Source organism: Stenella coeruleoalba (genome assembly GCF_951394435.1).
Source record: "Stenella coeruleoalba genome assembly, chromosome: 1".
Taxonomy (NCBI): domain Eukaryota; kingdom Metazoa; phylum Chordata; class Mammalia; order Artiodactyla; family Delphinidae; genus Stenella; species Stenella coeruleoalba.
The window spans coordinates 62325309-62332795 of NC_137169.1; the positions used below are offsets into that span (position 1 = coordinate 62325309).

Here is a 7487-nt window from a genome sequence, read left to right on the forward strand (position 1 = left end):
AATTAAAGAGTATTTTTTTTAAAGACAATAATAATAGTCAAGATAGTGTGGTAATGCTTTGGAGTAGATAAATAAAACAATAAGACAAAAGTGATCCAGAAAGATAAGCAAATATATATGGGTGCTTGATATATGGCAAAGACATACATTTGCAAGTAATTAAAGAAAGGACTGACTTTTCAACAAATGTTGCTGACTATTGGATGACAATTCTCTCTAGGTCTCTCATGTTTTTCTGCATGTCTTTTGAGCAGAGGCACCAACTGCCTTTGGTTTAGACTCTTTTCAAGGATTTTTGTATAGCAAACAGACTTGAAAGTTAGCGATACTATCTCCACCACACCCTTATCCCCCAACAAAGAGCAAGTTTCTTTACTATCCCGTATATTAAATGTAATGTCTTCTGGGGCTAAACCGAAGAATACTTGCTGCCCATTATAACAAAGATACGTTCTTTAAGCTCAGAGTGCTCTCCTGTAATGTACCCCACTGCATGTGTGGGTGTTATCTGGCCCTCTTCAAATTTCCTTTTGGGAAAGAGGAATTGGAAAACTTGTACACATGCTAATTCTCTGGCTACTGCTAATGCTGTGGTTAGACAACTATACTTTGTCTCTGACACAGAAGCCGTTTCTTTTGCTAACATCCATGAAACTGTGGTACGCTAACTTGTTGACTTGAAATTAAGAGAAAATTTCGGTTCATTTTCCATTTTTGTCACTGTCCTTATTGCATATCCATAAGGAAATTAAAATATTGGGAAAAATCAAGGAAGTGGCTAGCACAAAACTCAAGATTATAGTTATCTCTGGGAGAGAAAAGCAAGGAAGATTTGATTAGAGAGAGGTACTCAGTGGAGTTTCTGGTATGTGGACAATATTCTGCTTCCTCACCTGTGTAGTAGTTAAATGGATGTTGAATTTATAATCTTTGTTTAAACTATGCATATGTGTTTTATGCACTTTTCTCTATGTTATAATAAAAATTGTTAAAGTAATAAATTAGGTGCTCAGTGAGGGTAATATATTTAAGCATTTAGAACTTTGCATACAGTAAATACTAGATAAATTTTAAAAAGAAAGCAGCATGTGCATATTTTATGTTTATCACAATACTTAATTGTATAAAATGTAAAATAATAACCCTAGAAGAAAATAAAACCAAATGCTAATAATATTTATCTCTGAATGGTATGAATACAGGCTTTCTTTTGCCTCATATCTTTATATATATTTTTTTAATTTTTACAATAATTAGTATGTAAGCGGGATATAAAAGTTTCTTTAAGTTAACAAAAACAAAACAAAGAATCTAAAAATTTTCTCTATCACATGTATTACTCTATGGATAACCTGTAAAAAATATGCTGATATATGGAAACAATTACCCATTTATGAGAGATTAAGATAATAGGAATCATACAAAATTCTTCACACTAAAAGCATAAGGCAAGATTCAAGAACTGCAAGAGATAATTCAGTCTAAACATCTAAATCAGAAACTCAGAAAGGACTAGATCAGATAGAGGGGTTTACCAGGACCCTATGTGAAGCAAAGTGTATGACTAGCATAGAATGCTCACAGCAGTCATTAAAATGTTCTTTCACTTGCTTTAGTAAAAATAATGATATATTAATAAAATTATAATGATTTTAATATGCAACAAAATATCATTTTATTGAGTATTTACTTCGAGAGAAGCACTATGCCAGCAATTCACATGCATCATCTCATTTAATTCTCTTGGCAACTCAGTGAAGACAACTCCTAGTCCCATTTTACTTATATGGAATAACTGAGATTAGAGGCTTTTAAAGTAACTAGTCTCAGGTCACACAGCTAGTATGTGAGGAATCATGGCAGAAACTCAGGCTGTCTGAGTCTAGAACCAGAACTTATTCTAATACAAAATGAAATATGAAAATATTTTTCATTCATGAAAATATGAAGCCAAGAATACTGACATATTGTTTTAATCAAATGAAAGATATCCAGAATCTTTGGAATAATACACTTTTCTGCCTTACCCATTCTCAACCTCTGGGGCATGACTTCACTTTTTCTTTTATTTGTTAGTTTAGGAAGACAATAAAAATTAAGACTGTCCTTGGGAAATATTGCATGAAAATATATTGTAATAATAATATCTCCCAACGTTTGACTATTGATATATCGTACTTTTTAAAGTCAGACAGGTACATACAGAATCCTGTTGCTGCCTTAAAATCTTTGGTTGTGTTATAATAGCTCACTGATACTCAACTTCCTCATCTGCAAAATTTTCATAATAAAATTCCGAAAGTGGTTATACTAAAATGGGATAATTTAAATGAAAAAAAAATGTCTAGTTTTATAAATAACTATTTTTTTTCTGTTTGATAGAGAGAAGAGACAGGGTAAGAAAGTGAAGGGAAGAATCCTTCCCTTATGGAGGCCTCCCTACCTCCACAGATTTTCTACCCACAACATTCTCTAATCAATTCACCTCACAGTGAAAAACTATACCAAATTATTGGTGGCGAGGCTAGATTGTTTAATGTGAAAATCATAATGTGCAACAGTTATTTGTTAGTTACTGTACTCCAACTTGTGTGTTTTTTCCATACCACCAAGTAATCCCGATGACAGCTGGGTATCCTACAGTTCAAGTCATTTATGACACTGTCTATGTAATACTCTATCATTTGTTCCCACATGTTAAGGGTCCAGTCCTACAAAACTTCCCCCCACACCCTTCAGATATCAATCTCAAGTCCATGTTATCACCTGTGCTTCTGACCACCCTGCTATAGATTGGAGGTTCCTACGACCCCCTCCTTGGGCTGGATTAATTTGCTAGAATGGCTTACAGAACTCAGAGAAACATTTTACTTACTAGAGTACCTGTTTATTATAAAAGGATGTAACTCAGAGACAGCCAGATGAAAGAGAGGCATAGGGCAAGTTAGGTGGGAAGGGGTAAGGAGCTTCCATGCTCTCTGAGTGAAGCACTCTCCCCAGAACTCCATGTGTTCAAAAACCCAGAGTCTGTCTGAACCCAGTCCTTTGGTTGTATTTTTCTCTTCTTTTTTTTTTTGAGCCTTCATTTCATAGGGATGATTGACTTAAACATTATCTTAGGAGATTCATTAAACTTCCAGTACCCTCTCCTCACTCGGATGGGACTGAAATTCCAACCCTCTAATCAAGTTGTTGGTTCCCTTAGCAGCCAGCAGCTGCCATCATAAGGTGCAATTCAAAAGTCACCTTATTAACAAATACTTAGGCATGGTTGAAAGGAGCTTGTTGTGAATATCAAGACACCTTTATAGCAGTTACCACTTAGGAAATACCAAGAGTTTTAGGAGCTCTGTGCCAGGAAAGCAACACAGACCAAATATATATTTCTTATTATAAATTACATCACATATACATACTCATATATGCATGTAGATTGTGTGTGTGTATGTGTGTGTGTATTTCTTCTTTTTTTTTAAATTGGAGTATAGTTGTTTTAAAATGTGGTGTTACTTTCTGCTGTACAGCAAAGTGAATCAGTTATACATATATCCATTCTTTTATTTTAGCCTCTTTTCCCATATAGGTTATTACAGAGTACTGAGAAGAGTTCACTGTGCTATTAGTTACCTATTTTTATATATTCTAGTGTGTATATGTCAATCCCAGTCTCCAAGTTTATCCCTACTCCTTACCCCCTGGTAACCATAAGTTTGTTTTCTATATCTGTGACTCTATTTTTGTTTTGTAAATAAGTTCATTTGTACCACTTTTTTAGATTCCACATATAAGCGATATTATGTCATATTTGTCTTTCTCTGCCTGACTTACTTCACTCAGTATGACAACCTCTAGGTCCATCCATGTTGCTGCAGATGACATTATTTTGTTCATTTTTTATGGTTGAGTAATATTCCATTGTATGTATGTACTGCATCTTCTTTATCCATTTGTCTGTTGATGAACATTTAGGTTGCTTCCATGTCCTGGCTATTGTAAATAGTGCTGCAGTGAACATTGAGGTGCATGTATCTTTTTGAATTATGTTTTTCTATGGATATATGCCCAGGAGTGGGATTACAGGATCATATGGTAGCTCTAATTTTAGTTTTTTAAGGAACCTCTATACTGTTCTCCAGAATGGTTGTACCAATTAATATTCCCACCAACAGTGTAGGAGGGTTCCCTTTTCTCCACATCCTCTCCAGCATTTATTGTTTGTAGATTTTTTGATGATGGCCATTCTGACTGTTGTGAGGTGATACCTCATTGTAATTTTGATATGCATTTCTCTAATAATTAGTGATGTTGAACATCTTTGTGTGTATTTCTTATCACTTATGTAAACTCTATGAGATTATTATGGAGAAAAATGTTAGCTCAAAATGTTAAGTTTAGGTGGCTGAAGACATGTTCCAAGAAAAAAAAAGTCTGCAATACTGAACAACAACAACAAAATCTGCCAAAGCAGTAGATACAGAGGGTAAAGAGGAATGGTGGAGAGGTCCCCCAAAATGTAATGAATGGACAACAGGATCCTCATCCTGGTTGTAGATTTGTAAACCTGGGATGGAAAATATATCCTCCTGGCATTAACATTATATATGAAAGTAAACCCAAATGAGAATTAAAGATTTTGATCAATGAACTCCCTCGTAGAGCAGCTTTGGGGATAATAGTCATCTCTGAATTTCCCAAAGAATTCACTAACTTGGTTTACTGTCTACCTGTGAGGCCTATCAGATTGCTCAGGTTTATAAAATAATATGCAAGGTACTACACATTTTGTCCATGAAACAGAATTAAATATTTTATACTTTCTACTTCCTGAGCCATCTTCCATCTTTTTTTAGTTATTGCCATGTGGATTTTGGTGATGTTTGTGAAGTGTGTGTATGTGTGTGTGCATGTGTGTGCTGTTTCTGTTTGTGTAAGATATAGGGAGTGATGGTGTTAGTGGGGAAATAAAGAAATTTGAGATGTATTTAACTTTTGTTTTCAGATCGACCCTAAGTAGTATTGGGACAAAGCTGTCTTTACACATAAAGTGATTCAGATTCTTAATTTGTCTTTGAAATTCAAATTCAACAAAATACTAAATACAGTTACAATAATTATTATATTTTTATATTGTATTATTAACATAATAAATAATTCAAAAATTAGTGATTCTAAAGCACCCCTTTTAATAACAGCTCAAAAACCTTAAACATGCTGAGTTATGTTTACTAAAGAGCTTAATAAACTGCTGCTGAAATCATAGGATATGGTAATCTCTATCATGGTTTAATGCACAGGAAACACCATAGGAGATAGGTTTATAAATGCTGATGTGAAGCATAAAATACTGATAAACAAATGACTAAATGAGTTATATTGAAACCATTTTGCAGAATGTTTTGAGATTTTTCATTAGAAATCAAGGACTGAGTAAAAACAAATGTAGAACACAAAAGTTTCATCATAAAACATCTTGGAATAAATATTGCTGACTTTGTTCATGCACCATTGCCCAGATGGTGAATAGAAACCTGCAGTCCTTGTCTATATTTTACTTTTCTGAAAATTTAAAACACCTGAAGGTAAGTATTTTGAATAAAGAATTGTGTGTTATGAGCATGAGAGATTGTAAAGTAGTAAATAAGGCAACAGAGATTATAGTGGAATGAGGAAAATCCGGCAAAGAAAGAAAAATGCCACTCAGAAGACTGCACACTACTGATAAATTGAAAATGCTTCAATTTACAGAATTAAAAAATTGACTGTAAGTATGGTAATTGACATGTAGCTTGTAGGAAATGGTGAAACAACAGAAACTAGCATTAGCAGTTTGTTTCCAGTTTTTTAATACCAGGTTCTCTATCGTAAGTGGTCGGAAGGTTGTAAAGATTCAAAAAATGAAGGGGAAAGGGCTTATGGTTAATGGGGGAAAACTGTCCAGGTTACAATTATCTCAGAAACACTTTTCTTGCTCAAAGTTAGAAAGTTATACACAACCTAGGGGAAAAAAAACATAACAGTAATAACATTTTTGACTGTTAAGAACTGTGAAGCATCTGACCCTTAATTTTACTGGCTAGCTTACAAGGTATATCACCATTTTTTCATGAATGCTAGAAGATATGAGTCAGAGGCAAGAGAAAGTTTTCTGCTTACTGTATTAGTAGTAGCCAAAGTGCCAATATTTTCTTGTGCCTATTCTCCAAGTCCCAATTCCCACAAGAAAACAAGGGTTATGTCTGCACACAGTGTGTTTGCATCACAGCTGAGGAATCCCAAGCTAAGGGGAACCCAAACTTTATAATGAGCTTTCAGCAAACGTGCTAACACTTTGCCCAGAGGGAGACATCTTTATTTTATGGACAGTAAATAAATCTTCCCTTTTATCAGGATGGAGACACTATATCAATATTCCAAGGCTGTTCACTCTCAAACATCCTTGAAAAGATAGTCTGGAAGAAAACAGTCAGTACCTCTGCTCACAGGACATGCAGAAACATGAGAGCTCCCTAGAGAATTATCTCCCAATACTAACATTTCACTATGTGTCTAGCACAGTTACAAACATCTTTTTTTCCGTTAACTGATTTTATCCTCAGAACAGCTTTGTGACATGGGAGCTCTCATTATCCTCATTTTCATGAAGAGGAAAATTAAGCACAGAGAGGTAAGTAATTATCAACTGGTATGTGGTTGTCTGGCTCCGAAGCCATACCTCAAACACTAAGCTATCCTGCAGTACGAATGTTTTTGGAAGAACTTTGGGTAAATCCATTCCCATATGTGTGTATGTGTGTGTGTGTGTGTGTGTGTATATATATTATATTACATGAAATATTAAGAGAATACACTTCATGGGATAGTCACTTCTTCCACATTTTTGGTGTGGCAGATGTACACAACGAGAAAAAGAAAACGAAAACATCAGGATATCCATGTGCCCTAAAAAAACTGACCAATTATAAAATGCAGTATTGAAAATAACAAGAAAATATTGGGAATTTGGATTGAAACACAGAAAGAGTCGTTTAAATGAATAATATATAACCAGGAAGAAGAAAAGAAAATGGATGGAGACCAATTAAGTTCCCACTGTTTGCCAGTTCATACTAAGGAAATTATAGGAGTTATTATAGAAAGACAATGTAGTATGGCAGTGTTTTTGTTATGGTTTAGTCTACATTTATATTCAAATTAAATGTTTAATTAGTTGCACCTGAATATTTATAGAATGACTTCCATATTCTAAACCATTTATTTTGCTATATTTTAATTTAACAAAAATTCACTTAGTTGCTAGTGCTAGCCAGTGTTCTAGGTGCTGGGGGGAAAGTGGTGAATAAGATAAAGTCTTTGCAATTGTTGAGCTTACATTTTAGTGGGGAAGACAGGCAATAAACAGAAAATCAGATATGGAATATAAATAATTAAAACACTATGAAGAAAAATACAGCAGGGTAATGGAAACAACAATGAGTAACTGGTATTTT

General features: G+C 34.2%; 1 long non-coding RNA gene across 1 annotated transcript in view; it reads left to right on the plus strand.

Annotated features, from left to right (window-relative positions):
• Positions 1-6664, plus strand: part of LOC307196890 — a 38759-nt gene extending 32095 nt beyond the window's left edge. The window contains exon 3 of the long non-coding RNA XR_013831266.1: positions 6597-6664. This is a non-coding gene — a long non-coding RNA (uncharacterized lncRNA). The remainder of the gene's footprint in view (positions 1-6596) is intronic.
• Positions 6665-7487: the final 823 nt, after the last annotated feature.